The sequence below is a fragment of the Equus quagga genome, chromosome 2 (genome assembly GCF_021613505.1).
Source record: "Equus quagga isolate Etosha38 chromosome 2, UCLA_HA_Equagga_1.0, whole genome shotgun sequence".
Taxonomy (NCBI): domain Eukaryota; kingdom Metazoa; phylum Chordata; class Mammalia; order Perissodactyla; family Equidae; genus Equus; species Equus quagga.
Window position 1 is genome coordinate 49,542,935 of NC_060268.1, and position 18,313 is coordinate 49,561,247.

At 34.9% G+C, this 18,313-nt stretch overlaps 1 protein-coding gene and 1 pseudogene across 1 annotated transcript in view; one reads left to right on the plus strand and one right to left on the minus strand.

Moving 5' to 3' along the window:
* Positions 1-18,313, plus strand: part of UNC13C (unc-13 homolog C) — a 351,117-nt gene that overhangs the window by 152,143 nt on the left and 180,661 nt on the right. The gene's annotated exons all lie outside the window — the stretch shown is intronic.
* LOC124235643 (tubulin alpha-1A chain-like) lies at positions 5,869-7,209 on the minus strand (annotated as a pseudogene).

Genomic DNA, 18,313 nt, shown 5'->3' on the forward strand with positions numbered 1-18,313 from the left:
TAGGTGATTTGGGGACCCATCCCTTGCATGGAAGCCGTAAAAGGTGGGGCACTAAATGTGTGAACAATCTCCTTTCAGGGAGATATTAGTGATTTGGCTTTATTGTTGGAGCAAGCCAGAGGGAGAAAGCAGGGTAAGTGCCCACAGGCTCCCCCAGGCTCTGGGGAGAATCTCAGCTGCCCCTACATGCGAGCTAAATTAGAAGCCAGACCCTCAGGCAGCAGCTTGTAAAGTATGTAGTCAAATCCCTTCCAGAGAAAGACTGGAAGATGGACTGTTTTTCCTGCTCTTTCTGGCCTGAACCTTGAGGCAATAGCCACAGGGAGTGCTTGCACACCTACTAAAAACTGCTTTATTTGCTATAGTCCTGTGAGTCTTGTGGACAAAAGCTCTGTTGGCTTTCAGAGCTAGGTTTTTCAGGGGCGCATTACTCAGGTGGGAATCTTAAAAGTTGGAGCAGTAGGTGTGCAATCAAAACGCTTCATTCCTCAGGGAGACCTGGGAGTTGGGGGTTCCTTCTTGGCTGTGTGATGCTGTGCCAGGGGTGGGGTTTATAGCAAGACTGTGTCTCAGCTTTTCCTACCCATTTTGATGTGGGTGTTTTCTCATTCACTCTATGTGTAGGAGTCACTCAGCTAGTTTCTGGATTTCCCTCAGAGGGAATTGCTCCATGTGTCATTATACATTCAGTGCATCAGTGGGTGGAGGGAAGTTCAGGAGCCTCCTATGTTATATCTGGGTCCCTCCCAAACCTACTTGTTCTTCATTGAGCTTTTGTAGTTTGTATCTTTCAATGAATTTTTCCATTTAAGTGGTTGAATTTGCTATCATACAGCTGCTCATGACATTCTCTTTTCATCCTTTTAATATCTATAAAATCTGAAGTCGTTTCCTCCTCTCTCATCCTTAGGATTGATATTTTGTATCTTCTCTCTTTTTTCTTGTCTGACTGGCTAGACATTTATAAATTTTATTTGTCTTGTAAAAAAAACCCAGGTTTGGGTTTCATTAAATCTTTATATTGCTTTTGGTTTTAAAGTAAATTGGTTTCTTCTCTATTCTTTATCATTTTCTTTATTTTGTAAGTAGAGGTAACACTTAAGTGGCTACAGCAGTAATCCATTGAGAAGATAGGAGGGCTTTGTATAAGATGGTGGAGAGGTAGGGTCAGATTAGAGAAATATTAAGGAGATAAATCAAGAGATCTTTTAAACTAACTGCATTGAGTAGAGTGTTAAGGAAGATGGGACAATGAAGATGCTGTATTTATGGGGGCACCATTAATTGAGATGAATTCAGGAGGAAGTATAAATTTAAGGGAGAATATAGTTAAAAAAAAAAAAGAAAGTACATAGTAAGTTATATTTGGATCTATAGAGATTTGGCTATCTGTGTGACTCCCATGAATTTTAAATGCAGTAGGCAATTGTATACTTAGATGTGAAAGTATTTAGACTGACGTCAACTAAATGTATGATGTAGGCAAGGTCTACTACTTACTTGAAAGTAAGAAATCTTATTTCTTCTTAAATAGTTATAAAATTTTCCTTTCAGTTCATTTAAGTTATTGTGACATTAAATTATTTTGTTTTTGTAATGCTGGCCAAAATATAAGCAGAAATATGTTTCATCTATTCTATGATCCTGTGTTTGCATGTATTTTATTACTGTCTGTAATTTCTTTTGGTTTCCTCCAAAAGTATACATATAGTGAAGGCTCAATTTATTTTCTCCCTGAGCTAAGAGTATGTATCAGAAAGGATCCGATGTGTTAAGTAGAAAATGGACCAATTTTCAAAAATCTCCTATTACATTTGCAAGGATAAAGTACGCTGCTTTTATTTTTGCAAGGCTGTAAGATGAGCCAGAACATTATTTCAAATTGTACGTTTTAAAAGGTAGTATATTTCCTCTGCTGCAGTGAGAAGATTGGGTTTAAGATACTTGGATCAGGGATTTACATCTTGTTCCTTCTGTTTTGGAACTAACGCTATGCAAAGTATTAAAGCTATTGATTTCTTTGCTTGCACTGTGGCTTCCCTAAATTATTTTTATATTTAAAAAATTGTTACAGAAGTGTTTATCATATTAAAAAGTAGAGAGACTATACAATGGAACTGTGTATCCATCACTCAAACTGAACAATTTCCAAGATTTCTGTCATATTTTCTTTACCTATACTCTTAAGCTTTAATTTTGTTTTTCTTTGCTGAGTTATCTTAAGCAAATCTCAGACATTATAGCATTTCAACCCCATGTACTTCAGTATTCATCTCTAAAAATGATGGCTATTTTGTTGCAGATCACAATGCCATTATCACAAGTAATAACATTAATAGTAATGGCTTGTTATTGTGTATTTCCTGTTCCATAGTCAAATGCCACTGTTTCTTTTTTAAAAAAATGCCTTTTTACATTGGTTTTTTAAAATCAGCATCCAAATAAAGTCCACACGCTAACATGGTGATTATATCATAAGCCTCTTTCATTCTTGTTCAGCTCCCTTCATTTTTCTTTTATCCATGCCACTGACTTCATAAAGAAGGCATGTTCAACGTCCTTCAGAGTGGTTCACTTTTTAGATCTGTATTCTGCTTGCTTGTTTGTTACATTTAACTTGTTCTTCCATATTCGATACTCTCCATAGTTGAACATTAGCTCTTGAGGCTAACTTTCAGGTTCCTTTCATTATTTTTTTTAAAGAATACCTCACAGGAGACTCTGTGTACTTCATACTCCATCACATCAGAGGTCACACTAAATCTAGTTGTTCCACCTGTAGTGATGCTAAGATTGATGAGTGCTAACAGCCTAACCCTTTCATTCCGAAGTTTTCTATTGACCTCTCCTCTAATGCTTTCATTTACTTATAATCACTTCAGAATCAGTAATTCCATTAGAGATTGCAAAACTTTGGTTTTTTGCTGTCATTCCTTCAACATTTATTCATCAGAATTTGTCTGTAAAGGAGTACTTCCCTTCAACAATTAGAGCTATGTACTCAGCTACCCTGAAATAAGTACAGAAAAGGAAGGACAAATACTTAATTCTTTCTTTTAACGTAAAGATTTTTATTCCATTCTTTTATTTCCTGTTTCATTCATAATTTTTTCACTAACATTCTGATTTAACTTTAACAACTTTTTATTGAATATTCGATATATGCGGAGGACTATGCAAAGTTGGGGCCATAAAGATTTAATTGGGAAAGCAATATGTACAAAACTAAACATGGGTCTCAGATTGGTTAATCACTGTGCCTGCCCCATTCACAAGTCATTCCGGGATTAAATTCCTCCTCTCACAGTCCCTGTTGAGGTACCCTAGTGAAAAGAAAACCTACATTTGCTCTCTGGAACTAGACTGAGAAATCCAGAGGAGGAGACAACTGACAAGGAGAATAGGCATTGAAAGCTTTCAAGTTTGGATGTGGCTGTAGTAAGTGATCCAAAAGAACAAATCAAAATGATGTGTAAACAGAAGCCCAGAGATAACCAGGGTTGAAGGAGAAGTCAGCTGTCAGTGAAGGAAGAGAAAGGATGCTTGGAAGGAAAAGCAGAAATGGTGAGAGTAGCAGAGTTGTGGTATTGGTGGACATCTTGAGTGAGGATCCCAGCTGTTGTCACTTACTGCACTCCCAGACTGCCTTCAACTCTGAAAAAGATTCTTTTTCATGGTTCCATGAGGCCTGACTGGTCATCACACTACCTGTTAAGCTGAGTTCAGCTTTCTCTGGGTTCCAGTACAAAATGGCAATGCAGTTTAGTCTTGTTTCTCTGTTGTGCAAAGTCTGCTTACAAAAATTACCTTTTAGTTATTTGTCATTACTTGAGTCTGTGCTCCTTGCAACCAAAGTGGCATAACTAACCAGACATGATATTATATGGAATGATACATGTATTCCACTACAGTCGCAGTTAGATTGCTGTTGAAGTGTAAAGGAATGCTTCAGTTTCAATTGTTGGAATATAAGCAAACAATTTATTTCCTATAAGCAATCAGTTCTGCAGAGCGGGGATTATAGTGAGAATGGATAATCAGAAAATCTGAAAATCTAGGCTAAAACTACCTGACTAAAGGTACAAAAGAAAAGAAAATGTCATTTTGAAAGTTATTACTCTTGTTAATTATAGCCATTTCGAATTTGAAAACAGATTAGAGGTTTCTCTGCAAATTTCTAAAAGAATACATTATCTGGAAAGATTAAGAATATTTTTCTAAGAGCACAAGAGTACTGTTATAAGAATCCTTACAAAGAATTGTACTAATTCAACCACTTCTGAAAATTTCAATTTTCTACCTCTCTGCACATTATAGAGGAAAGAAAAGATTCATCTTGAATTTTCAAGGTTTATTATGCTTGCCAGATGATTTAGGCACAACTAGATATCTACATAACTATTATCATCATCATCTAGGGAAGTGTAGAGCATTAACTGGAGCCTGGAACTGTACTAAGCAATTGTGTTTAATGTTTAAGTTAATCCTAAATTTACTTCTAATGACATCAGTACTATTATCATCCCCAAACTACAGATGATGAAACTGAAGTAAGCAGAGGCTAAGTCACTTTCCCAGGGTCACGCATCTAGGAAGTGGCAGAAGCAGAATCTAAGGTACCCTTTGCATTAACAAAAGGATTAATTGTAAGAAGATCCCATGAGAAAGGTGATGGGCATTAATCCTTCAGTTCAACCCAAATGTTGTTGATGTTTTCATGATTAATCTGGACCTGGTCATGATAAACTTGTAACAATAATTATTCAGAAAAAGTTAAAAGTGCAAGATATGCCATATGGTACCAGTTAAGGTTGTATATAAACCAATAGAAAAAATGTATGCAATTTGTTATTTATTGTGAGAAAAACGCTAATATATTGTGTGTACTCACTGGCATCCTCAGGAGAAACCATGAAAGAATATTTTTTTCTTCAGAATTCACTGCTTTAAAGAACTTTGCTTCCCTAGCAATTGGGATACATAAAAATGATCAGTTTTCTTTTGTGCATTAGGTGCCAGAAATGTCAGAACTGAACCCCACATTTAATAACTCTGTAGACTCTAACAGCATACATTTCTAGTCTAATCTCATTTTATTTTTATATTTTCATTTTTCCTTTAATTTCTCTACTTTAAGGCAAATCTCATTTTATTATAGTAATTTTGTAAACCATCTCAGTATTTTTGAATGAGATGAATACCTAAGTAATAAGTGATAATAAGGAGGACTGTGTTTTAAGAATGCAAAGATAAAGGTGGCTTGAGTGCTTTAGTGATCTAACATTTTTGAGTGAGACAGATTGAGTTATGAGACTTTAGGAAAGTTTGGCAACATCTTTCAAATTGTTTTCTACATTAAAAAACTTGGGAGGTAAAATTTAGCGCATAGGACCATTATCAGGATTTGAGGAGACAGTACATATAAAGCACCTAGCCCAGTGCCTTGCATTGCCTAGAAGCTCCGCAGGTGTTAACTCCCCTCTCTCTTCTGCCTCAGGCTCCCTGTCCCGCGATGTAAATATGAGGACTTGTTCTCTCTAGGTCTCTAATCTGGAAGTACTGGGTAGCTCAAGAAACAATTATCCGAACTCAATAAATTCCATTTATTATTCCCCCCAGGCACATTACCCAAGTTGTGGTGGGGTTTTTTTTTTTTCCATTTAAGAAAGGGAATACTTTATTCAAACCCATCAGAGAAACACACCTTGGGTCTGTAACAAAGCATTGTGTTTTAAAGCAAAGTAAGTAATTGTATATGAGAGTATACACTGCTACATACGAATTAACTGATCAGACCACAACTTTTCAATGTTTAAAGCAGAACAAGTTTCTCTGTAAAAGCAGCACCTTTGTGACATTTTACCTTCACTATTCCTCTCCTTCTTCTTCACCCTCTCCTTCAACAAAATCCACACCAACCTCCTAGTAATCCTTCTAAGGGGCAGCCATGTCCTCACAGCCCTCAGAACACTCTCCTTCTTCCATGCGCTCACCCACGTACCAATGAATAAAGGCACGCTTGGCATCATCAGGTCAAACTGTGGTCCAGGCGAGCCCAGGCCTCAGCAATGGCTGTGGTATTGCTCAGCATGCACACACTTCACTGTAGTTTGGCCAGGTCTCCACCAGATACCACAGTGGGAAGCTGGTGATTGATGCCAACTTTGAAGCCAGTGGGGCACCAATCTACAAACTGGATGGTATGCTTGGTCTTGATGGTGGCAATGGCAGCATTGACATCTTTGGGAAACACATCACCATGGTACAACAGGCAACAAGCCATGTATTTACCATGGCAAGGATCACATTTCACCATCTGGTTGGCTGGCTCAAAACAAGCGTTCTGATCTCTGCTACAGAAAGCTATTCATGGTAGGCTTTCTCAACAAAGATGACAGGGGCATACATGGCAAGAGGGAAGTGGATGCGGGGATAGGGCACCAGGTTTGTCTGGAATTCTGTCAGGTCAACATTCAGAGCTACATCAAATCTGAGGGAAGCAGCGATGCAGGACACAATTTGACCTATCAACCTATTCAGGTTAGTATAGGTTAGACACTCAATAGTGAGGCTTCTACAACAGATGTCATAGATGGCCTCCTTGTCTACCATAAAGGCACAATCACAGTGCTCTAGGGTGGTGTAAGTGGTGAGGATGGAGTTGTGGCACTCAACTATACCTGTGGAAACCTGGGGGCTTGGTAAATGGAGAACTCCAGCTTGGACTTCTTGCCATAGTTGACAGAGACATTCCATCAACAGAGAGGTGAGCCCAGAACCAGTTCCCCCACCAAAGCTGTTGAAAACCAAGAAGTTCTGAAGACCCATACACTGGCTGGCCAGTTTCCAAATTTGGTCCAAGACAAGGTCAATGATCACCTTACCAATGGTGTAGTGCCCATGGGCATAGTTACTGACAGCATCTTCCTTGCCTCTGATGAGCTGTTCAGGGTGAAAGAGCTGATGGTAGGTGCCAGTGCAAACTTCATCAATGACCATGGGTTCCAGGTCTACAAACACTGCTCTGGGCACATACTTGTCAATGCCTGTGTCACTGAAGAATGTGTTGAGGGAGTTATCTCTTCCCCTAATGGTCTTGTCCCTTGGCATCTGGCCGTTGGACTGGATGCCATGTTCCTGGCAGTAGAGCTCCCAGCAGGCATTGCCCATCTGGATACCAGGCTGGCCAAACTGGATGGAGGTGCACTTACAAATGGTTGCTGCCTTGCAACTGCAGAGCAGATGGTGGAGAGGAAGGAGAGAGGTTGTTGCTTCTTACTGTGCAACTCTTAGGCCTTCTATGTAAGAGAACCTGCTCACATTACCCAAGGTTTTAGGCTATTTCTGGCTGTCTCCATCTCCTTTGCCACTGTCAGGTGGCATTTTCATTGTCTTAAAAATGCTAATTTTTTGTGTGTGAGGAAGTCTTGCCCTGAGCTAACATCTGTTGCCAATCTTCCTCTATTTCATGTGGGATGCCACCACAGTGTGGCTTGACAAGCAGTGCTAGGTCCACGCCTGGGATCCACACCTGTGAACCTGGGGCCACCAAAGCAGAGCACACAAACTCAACTACTACACCACTGGACCAGCCCCAAAATGCTGATTTTAATAGTTAACCTAGCTCTATCCCCACTTTTATTTTCATATTTAAATTAAATATGTATTTAAAGATCAGAGTTCATTAAAATAACGCCTTAGGTTATAAATGTAGATAAAGAAAAAACAAAAGGATAAAGGGGGGATTTGGTTTAAACAACATTGGTGATCCATTTGTTTTTGGTACAAGAGCGCTGAAGGACAAAAGGAAAAATTATCACCACAGGAAATGTTCAAGTAGATGAATTCACACTTCAAATGATAAGCTGACTTTCACCCTCAACTGCAATGTTATGATATGTTTCAGTTTCCCTTTCATATAGCTTCAACTTGTAAGGCTAGTTTATAATTTACTAGTAGAGTACTGCTTAAAGTTCATTCTTCCTGGCTGTTCTTTCTCTTCATGATAATGGCAGTTAACTGCACTAATGCATGTCAAGTATTCTTAAATGGAGAACACATTGACAAAAGCTGTTCTAATATGAGAAGAACACAGCAAACTAAATGTCTCTTGAATTCTAGCTATGATAATAAAGCTTCTGTTGCCTATGTGACACCCAATAACAGAATCATGGCTCTCATTTGTAACAATGAACACATTTTTCTTCAAAGACAAACTTTGCATATCAAAATAATCCTTCACATTTAATGGATTCTAATTTTATCTGTTGTGACTAATGAAGCAGTATTATCAAATTTGGCAGTGGTAGATTATGTTTTCCTTACTTCACTAAGAGATTTGCAAGATAATAAATTGGGTTATTAAATTGTTGTGTCTCATAGGATTCAAGGTTTAAAACATTTATGCTTTGTATTAATTGCTGCAAATTAAAAACAGGAGACTTTCAAATAATGTTGGAATGGATCAGTTATTTCATTAAACCTCCTTTTATAAATGATAGACTAAGTTAAGCTTTCACTGCATTGAAAATGAAGAAGAGGTGAAGCTATTAGAGAATTTAATTTGTGTACAGCAAAACTTCATGAATTTAGACCAGTATGAGGAGGGCCAATTTTACTTTCTAGATCTGAATCATAAAACATGAATATTTAATGTACCATATTATATGTGTACTTGTTTTAACTTTTAAGTATATATGATAATTTCTACAAGGTTAGAAAAACAATTATGGAAAGTTAAAACCTCTTTCAGTCCTGCTTATATCATAATTTGGAATTTATTTGTAACTAGCATATAAATTGTTATATGTAGATTGAGATTTCTGAATTTTGTGAAACCAGTTTATTCCTGTGAGTACATAAAAATGTCCCTCTGCAATGAAGTTTATTGCTATTAATTTTATTAGCAATTTATATTTTTCTGGAGACTGAAAACTAGCAAATACAAATGTAAACTTCCATTCAGTTTCTGTGATAATATTTTTTCCATTAGAAATCAATAGAATCCAAATAATATTTACCTGAATGTCTTATTTGTAGTTAGAATTTCATTATTATCCTCAGCAAACTTTTATTTGGTGTTCACTATGTGCCAGTGGCTGTACAAAATATTTACATGTAAAATTCATTTAATTCTCACACAGTCCTAGAAAAAGTCCCAAATTGCACAATTATTATCGTCCCCATTTGGGAGATGAGGAAATTGAGTTTTAAAGAGATTCCTCACTGCTCCACTGAGTAAATTAGTTAAGTAGCAGAGGAGAAATCAAATCTCTATCTTTTGGATTGCATTGAGGTTTAACCACTGCATTATACTGCTATGGATTGTGCAGAAGAAATAACCAGAACTGTGTTAAATTGCAGAAAATAAGCCTCTGGCAAATATGCAGATAGCGTAGACTTAGCACGAAGAAAAGGCAGAAATATTCAACTATGGAATATGTAAGAAGACAACAACTCTACCTTTTGAATCATGATTTGGTACTGGGGATGTAACATAGATAAAGTATATAAAATTTGATGCTAAACTGAGATTATGTGTTTTCAAATCTCCTTTGTAGATTTGGACACAGTGCAAAAAAACTTATGGAAATAATGATTTTTTGTGGCCCCTTAAAAATTGAAAACATAAAATCTAGCCAGTAGTTATTCAGAACTTGCTAAAATCTGTTATGAGAAATATTAGCTGTCTCTCCTCTCACTCCAAGTACTGATTTCTTTCTTTTATCTGTTGTATTTTGCTCATACTTGTGAATTTTTCTCCCCTTTTTTCACTAAGTAGGTAGGAGTAAAAAAATTGTTAAGGAAACAAACTATTAGTTTTACACATATTGTCACCAGGTCATATCCTGGCTTCTGGAATTGTTTAAATGATGAGGAGTGGAAATATACACATATTTTAAGAAGACTATATAAGCATAATTAATATTATTTTATAGTGATGAGATGCTAGGTGGAGAATTGTTTTCTAATGCTAGACAAAATTGATTAAAGAGAAAAATATTCATATTATTTTCATCAGTTTTGAACTATAAAGCAAATGCCAATAAAATCATACTAGATAGGTTAAATCTTGTGTCACCAGTAAAATTATGGAATTTACACAGTACAAAAGCACCCATACTATCACTAACTCTTAATATTAAGTGAGCTACGATCCAGTTTATAGCCATTGTACACATTTCTTTGCCCTATCCTTCACAGCTAATTAATCACTGGTAATTCTGCCTTGAGTACAAAAGAATACTTTAGAAGGAGGTGACACTGAGTGACCTGTGATTTGAAGGAAGAGAGAATAGTTATGAGCAAATGGAAACTGAAGAGGAGAGATAACAGGCAGGGGAAAAAGATCAGAAGACATGGGATGTCAGATATGTTGAGAAATTGTGAGTAATTTGAGAAGCTAGAGCCTGCAAAGTGTTGGAGAGTGGAGATAAAAGTTAACTTTGGGGGCCGGCCTGGTGGCGTAAGGGTCACGTTCATGCGCTCTGCTGGGGCAGGCCAGGGTTTGCAGGTTCGGATCTGGGTGCGGACCTGGCACTGCTTGTCAAGCCACGCTGTGGCAGAATCCCATATAAAATACAGGAATATTGGCACAGATGTTAGCTCAGGGCCAGTGTTCCTCGCATACACAAAAAAAGGGTTAAACTTGGGGTCAGATCGTCATTGGCCAGGAAAGTCATGTTAATGAGTTGAAACTTTTCTATACTAGTGAATGTGTGACAATCAATTGATGGTTTTAAAGCAGAGGCTTGAAATATAATGGCCTGTGTCTTTAAAAGGTAAATTAGGTGGTAATATAGAGTAGGTATTGGAAGAGGAAGAGATGGAGGCAAATAGATTAACTAAGAGGTTAGCGCAATTCTTGAGGCAAGTGAGGGTGAAGATTTAGGGATGTGACAATAGGGATAGGGCAGGGACAGGCAAATCCCACAGGTATATCAAAGGAAGAATCCACAGGAGTGTGGAAAGGAGAAGATGCTGTGGATTGTGGCAGCAGTTGATGAATAAGTTTGCTGTTTAGATTCAGGGCTAAATGCAATATTTTTTTTATTTAACTAGATTCTGTGTAAGAAAGAGCCAGAGAAATATTTCCAAATGTACCAAAAATACCATACAGAGGTAAAAAAGTAAAATAAAAATATAGACTTCAAAAGAAGCTGAATAAAAACAAGCTTTGAGTTCTTTGTTTCCAGCTTAGGATATCTCTTATCTCCATAGGTTACGGTAAGCACAGCCAAATCTGACACCAACGTATCATAATACACTATAAGCAAAACCTCTTCTAAAACAGATATCAGAAAATATCCCAGACCCCAAAGATTATCTTCTGCATATAAGTTGAGCTTATCAAACATTGATCTTGATATTTAAATTTGAAGAGGGATTATTGCATAAAACATGAAGCTAATGATTTGAACTGTAGATATTTTAAGGCAAAATCAATAGGCTAATACAAAGAAAAGACAGAAAAAAATAAGCTGTGAAGACATTTTCAATGCTTAGGAATTTCTGTTATTGTCATAAGAAAATGAAAAAGAAATATGGTCAGGAAGCATAAGCTCTATTTCCAATTCTGTCGTTGACTTGTTTCATGTTTTAGGACAGATTTCTTAATCGCTAATGTTCCTGAGTCTAAAATGACTGTGAATGAGGTTACCTTTATGTCCCTCCTAAGTATGGAAAAAAATCATTGAATATTTGCTGTTTCTTTGTTGGAGAGATCATGAGCTTTGGAAAAACAGCTCAAAGCTCAAATCCTGACCACTAATTCCTCATTTTTAAAAAATCCCAAATAGGGATTTTGTGAGAAATAAATGAATGTTACTCATCCTTACAAAAGCCCCTACATATAAATTAAAATTCTCATTGATTTTATTTCAAAAGAGAAATGATTTTTTTAAAGTTTTTATGGTTACAAAAGTAATCCTGTTCCACTTCAAGGATGGTATGAAGTAGAAAACAAAAGTTCTAATGTCTACGTATCATTTTTGTCAAGAAAATAAAATAAAAACCAAAAATAAGATTCCCTTCACCCAAGTCTTACAAATTTTAGGTAATTGGCTATATTCTTTTCCAGCTAATATTTTCTGCATATATGAGCATAGGAATTAATTTGATGGTGTTTTTATATATTTTTTAATAAAATGTGGGATCATATTACGTGTACTCATCTTTAATTTGCTTTGTTTACTTAACACTGACTAAAATATCTTTTCATGCCAATACAAGCAAACCTACCTTGTTTTTTTTCTAATAGTTGCATATTATTCTGTGGTTTCATCTAACATCAGGTTTCATACCCATACGGGAACTGCTGGGGTGCAGGAGAGAAGGGGTGGATGTAACACAAGTATTGAAATAACATAAGAACTTGGAAGCATGTAGAGTCATTAGATAACTTTTGGACACCAGGTTCAAACAAGTCCTGAATTTTCATCAGCTTTTTCTTATATTTTCCAGTCTGAATTTTTTTTCAGTAAAACATTTTCACTATTATTTTAATTGAAATTTCTTTGAATATTAGAGAGGTTGAGCATCTCTTTTCTTGTGCTTATTAGGCAGTTGTATTTTTTCTTCTTAGATTGCCCATTCATCTCATTAGCCATTGTTTTTTAATATTCATCTTTTTCCTATAGATTTGCAACAATTCCTTTCATATTAATAATATTATCCCTGTGCCTTTTATATATCCTGTGTATATTCTTCTAGTGTGTTGCTTTATTTTAAATGGTAGTTTGGTTTTGGCACATTGAGGATTTAATAGTAGTAATGAGAACCCTTAAACTACAGTCTTTCAAGAACGAAAATCAGACTTGACATTGCTTATACATCTGAGAAAATCCTGAGACTAACAGATTATTTTTAGATTCCTTGTTTCGAAGTTACCTGATTGAAGCTTCTAGATTAAAGAAAAAATATTTTAGAAGTCACTTTGAAAGTCTTTTATTATAGTAATTACAACCATTAACTGGGGTGCACAACTTATCTCTTCCACCAATTAATCTTTACCCTCCTTCACAAGTACACGCAAATCTTGCTTTCTTCAAGTAACTTCTGTCAATGGCGGCACCAACACATTCTCCTGCATGATATACTCTTAGCTTCATTGTGTTCCGTAATTACACTTACTGCTATAATATGTCCCTTTTCATTGTAACCCATGTTTCTTGAAGTCACATCAACCCAAGGGTAGAAAATGGCATAGAAAAACAACAGCCACTTAGTACATCTGTGAGTGTTTTTGCTCTTGCTCTTTGGTTTAGTGCGTCAGGATCTTCTCAGCTAGAGCTAGTGTTCTTCATTCTCCATTTCCATTTATCCTCCATGTTTCTGCTCTCCATGTTGCTATTTTTCTGTCTTCTTTGATATCATGGGAGTCACCATCACTTATAGTATACACCAGGTTTCCTATCAGTGCTAGTGCCTGATAACCAAAAGTTCCGAATCCCCAGTTGTCAAACTTGTTCATGCTACTTTTTCCCATTTCTGTAGAGGCTGCAGGAGTGATCCTCCATTGAAAATAAGCTGCTGTCACAACCTCTGGGAACCAATAATGAGTAGTTGTTGTTTTTCCAAAACCCTTGATATACCAAAACCACTCTGTTTCCCACAACCATCTCTATCTTTTCACCCTGCAGTTTTTTTCATTGAACTTATTATGAAGAGAGCTTGTCTATATAAATAGTTAGACTATTTAGATATTCTTTTTAAATATATATATGTTCATATGAATATAAATATATACATGCATATTTATTTATAAATATATACATATATACAATATGTAAATATTTATATTTATAAATATACATACATATATATTATATATATACATATGTATATATATATATATTAGTCCTTATTGCCATGCCTATTAGGTTATAAACTTCAGAGGGGCAGGAACTGTGTCTGTTTTATTTAGCAGTACGTAATCTGCCCTTAGCACAGTGCACAACACATGCTAGGCCTTTAATTAATAGCAGCTTATTAATGAATGTTACTTATTAAATGTTACATGCATTAGAAGTCATTTACATTATATTACCTCTTATTTTACTACTAGTAAATTTATAAAATTTTAGATATTTTCTGAAATAAATAAAACATTGCAAATTTGATTGAAGCCTTACATGTACATATGCCCCCTGAATCCAATTCCCTTTACTCCTTGCCCAAACATAGCTAATAGAATGGAATTTATATTTTTATCCCCATGAGTTTCTTTATATCTTTATGATATATGCATGTATTTACTAGAAAAGCATGTCAGAAATGCGTGGACCCTTTCCTCTAGAGGCATTGATTGATTTGCCTAATGGTAAAGCTGAGAGCCTCAGAAGCTAGAAAGAAAGTAGCACCTGAAAAACTGAAAAAACTGAACACAGGAACAGGAGAATAATTGGAACTCAGACCCTACAAGGTTGTGGGTCTTGGTGAATACCCCAAGTATACAGTTGAGGCTGTGGAGGGGTACATCCTAAGAGTAAGTACGTATAAAATATTGACCTGCTTTGAGAGAGCTCAGTCCCTAATTGGATTAAGTTCATCTCTCCCAACTCTAAAACATTATTGCCAGAAGAAAAATAAATCTTTTCTGGAAGAATACCCACATCATCCAGAGACTCAAATTATGCATTTATCTTTCATGTACAAAAAATCTTTGATTCAGTAAAAAACAAGCAGTCATTATAAAAGATTAGTATAATAGAATTTAGAGACTCAGATGTTACAATAACTATGATTAATAAATATAAGAACTTAAGTAACAAAATGGAAAAACTCAGCAGTAAACTCAAAACTACTGAAAGGTCAAATGGAAATTCTAGAACTGAAAACTACAACAAATAAAATTAATAACTCAATATATAGATTTAACAGTAGGTTATATACAACTGAAGAGAGAATTAGTAAGCAAGAAGATAGTCCAGAAGAAAATGTCCAGAATAAAGTTCAAGGAGACAAGAGATGGAAAATGAAGATTATTTACCAAAATTAACTACAGGCTCGAGTATAAAGCAAGTCTCAACAAATTTCTGAAAATTGAAATAATTCAGAATATATTTTTTGACCTTAGGTCTGATTAAGGCAGAAAACAGCTACTAAAAGATACTTAGGAAATCCTCAAATAGTAGAGGTTTAGGTATTAAGATTAAAAATGTGAAATATTTTGACTGGATTAATATGCAAAGACAGCATGCTAATTTTTTAGGATGCAACTAAATAGAATTCCTAAAATAAACTTATACCTTAAATACAAATTTTAGAAAGGAAGAAAAGCCAAAAATTAATTATCTAAGCATTTTTCTTAAAAGGGTAGAAAAGAAACAGTATATTAAGCCCAAAGAAAGTAGATGGTAGGAAATAGCAGAAATTGATAATATAGAAAATAAACACAGTCGTGTAACTACTACCAAAATTAAGATATGGAATATTTTATCACCCCAAAAGTTTCTTCACTCTTCCTTATAGTCAACCCCTCTCCCAATACCAAGCCCTGGCCACCACTGTTTCCTGTCCCTATATTTTTGTCTTTTCAATAATGTGTTATAAATGGAATCATACTGTGTGTAGACTTTTGAGTCCAATTTCTTTCACTCAGCATAATTTGTTTGATACTCACATACATTGTTAATGATTTGGTAGTTTATTCCTTTTTATTGCTTAGTAGATTCCATTTTATGAATCTGTCCAACTTATCCATTCATCGGCTAAAAGACATTGACTGCAGTTTTTGGCAATTAAGAATTAAGCAACTTGTGCAGCTTTTGGTATAAATATGAGTTTCATTTCTCTTGGGTAAATACCTAGGGAGAAATGTTGGTAAATGTATATTTAACTTTATAAGGAATTGTCAAACTGCCTTCCAACGTGACTGTAACATTTTGCCTTCTCAGCAGCAATGTATCAGAATTCCAGCTTCTCTGCACACTTGCATTCTTGCCTCCTTGTCAGCTCTTGGTATTGTCAGGTTTTGTTTTGCTTTTAAGCTATTCTAGTAGACATATGGTGGTATCACCTTGTAATGTTAATTTGAAAGTACCTAGTGGCTAATGATATTCAGCATATTTTTATGTGCTTATTTTCTATCAATTTATCATTGCTGAAATGTCATTCAAATCATTTGCCCACTTTTATTGGCTAATTTTTTTCTTATTATTGAGGTTGGAGAGTAATTTGTATATTCTGGATACAAGTCCTTTCAGATAACTGTTTTGCAAATTGTTTTCTCCTGATCTGTTGCTTATCTTTCCATTTTCTCTACAGTATCTTTTAAAGAGATTTTAATTTTATTAAAGTCCAATTTATCAATATTTTATTTTATAGTTTGTACTTTTTGTGTCAGATCTAAGCAACCATTGCCTAACGCAAGGTCATAAAGATTTTCTACTATGTTTCCTTTTAGAAGTTTTATAGTTTTAGGTTTTGTATTTAGGTCTATGATCCATTTTGAGGAAATTTTTTATATGTTGTGAATTATGACTTTATTTTTTCACATATGGCTATCCAATTACTCTAGCATAACTTTTTGAAAAGACTATCCTTTCTCCATTGAATTAATGTAATATATTATTGAAAATTAATTGACCTTGTATTTGAAGATGCACTGTCTTAATTACCATAGTTTTTATTTTATTTTATTTATTGCAGTAACATTGGATTATAACATTATATGGCTTTCAGATGTACATTGTAATATATTTCAAATTACTATAATTTTATAGTAAGCTATGAAGACAGGTGATGTGAATCCTTCAGCTATTTTTTAAACATTGTTCTGTTCTAGTTCTTTTGCTTTACCATGTAAATTTTAGAATCAGTTTATCAATTTCTACAAAAATTCCTGTAAGAATTGTGATTGAAATTGCATTGAATCTATAAATCAATTTAGGGAAAAATGACATTCTAACAATATTGGGTATGCCAGTCCATGAATATAATATTTCTCCATTTATTTAGGTTTATTTGATGTTTCTCCTCACAATATTTTGTAGTTTTCTTCATATAAATCTTGTCCATATTTTCTTAGATTTATACCTAAATATTTCATAAGTTTTGGTGCTATTGTAAATGATACTATTTTAACTTCAATTTCCAATGGTTCATTGCTAGTATATAGAAATACAATTATTTTGTATCTTGACTTTGTATTCTGTGACCTTGCTGAACTTATTTCATAGTTTTTTTGTAGTTTTTTGGATATTTTCTATGTAGACAATAGTGTTGTCTGCAAATAGAGAGTTTTATCTATTCCTTTGCTATCTATATGCCTCTCGTTTCTTTTTCTTACCTTTTTGCAGTCTTTAGGAACTCTAGTACAGTGTTTAATAGGAATACTGAGAATAAATATCATTGCCTTGATCCTGATCTTAGTATGAGACCATTAAGTATGATGCTAGCCGTAGAGTTATTTTTTCTGCTTTATCTCCCCAAATCCCCCCTGGTGCATAGTTGTATATCTTAGTTGCAGCTCCTTCTAGTTGTGTCATATGGGACGCCGCCTCAACGTGGCCTGATGAGCGGTGCCATGTCCGCGCCCAGGATCAGAACCAGCGAAACCCTGGGCTGCCACAGCGGAGCATGCGAACTTAACCACTCAGCCACAGGGCTGGCCCCTAGCTGTAGGTTTCTATAGATTCTCTTTATAAGGTTAAGGAACTTTCCTTTAATTCCTAGTTTTCACAGTTTTTTTTTTTTTTTTTTTTTTTTATCACGAAGGAATGTTGAAGTTTGTCAAATACATTTCTTGCATCTATTGAGATGGTAATAGTTTTTCTCTTTGGTCTGTTAATATCGTAAATTACATTGATTCATTCTTGAATGGTAAACCAACATTGCTTTTTTAGGATAAACTTCTTTTGGTCATGATGTATTATTCTTTTTATGTATTGCAGGATTGAATTTGCCATTTTTTGTTGAGGATTTTTGCACATATTTTTATGAGAGATAATGTTCTTTAGTTTTCTTTTTGTACAATGTCTTTGTTTTTTGTATCACAGCATTGTAACGTGAATTAATACAGTCTTTATTCGATTCAAAAAACTTAAAGTAATTAATTTCCTCATTTTATGAGCTTGAAGCACTTTCATTATATCACTTACAATTTTGTTGTTTCATATCCATTACATAAAAATTAATATACTATAAATTGTGATGCTAGTCACTATCCACAAATGAAAACTTTTGAAATAAATTACTTGGCTAGCGTTACTTTTATATCGAAAAAGTTTAATGTTGAAATTAATTTTGTGTGTATTCAGATTGTATTAATATTTTTAAGCATAGAAAGTGTTCTGAGTTTAGTACTTGATAA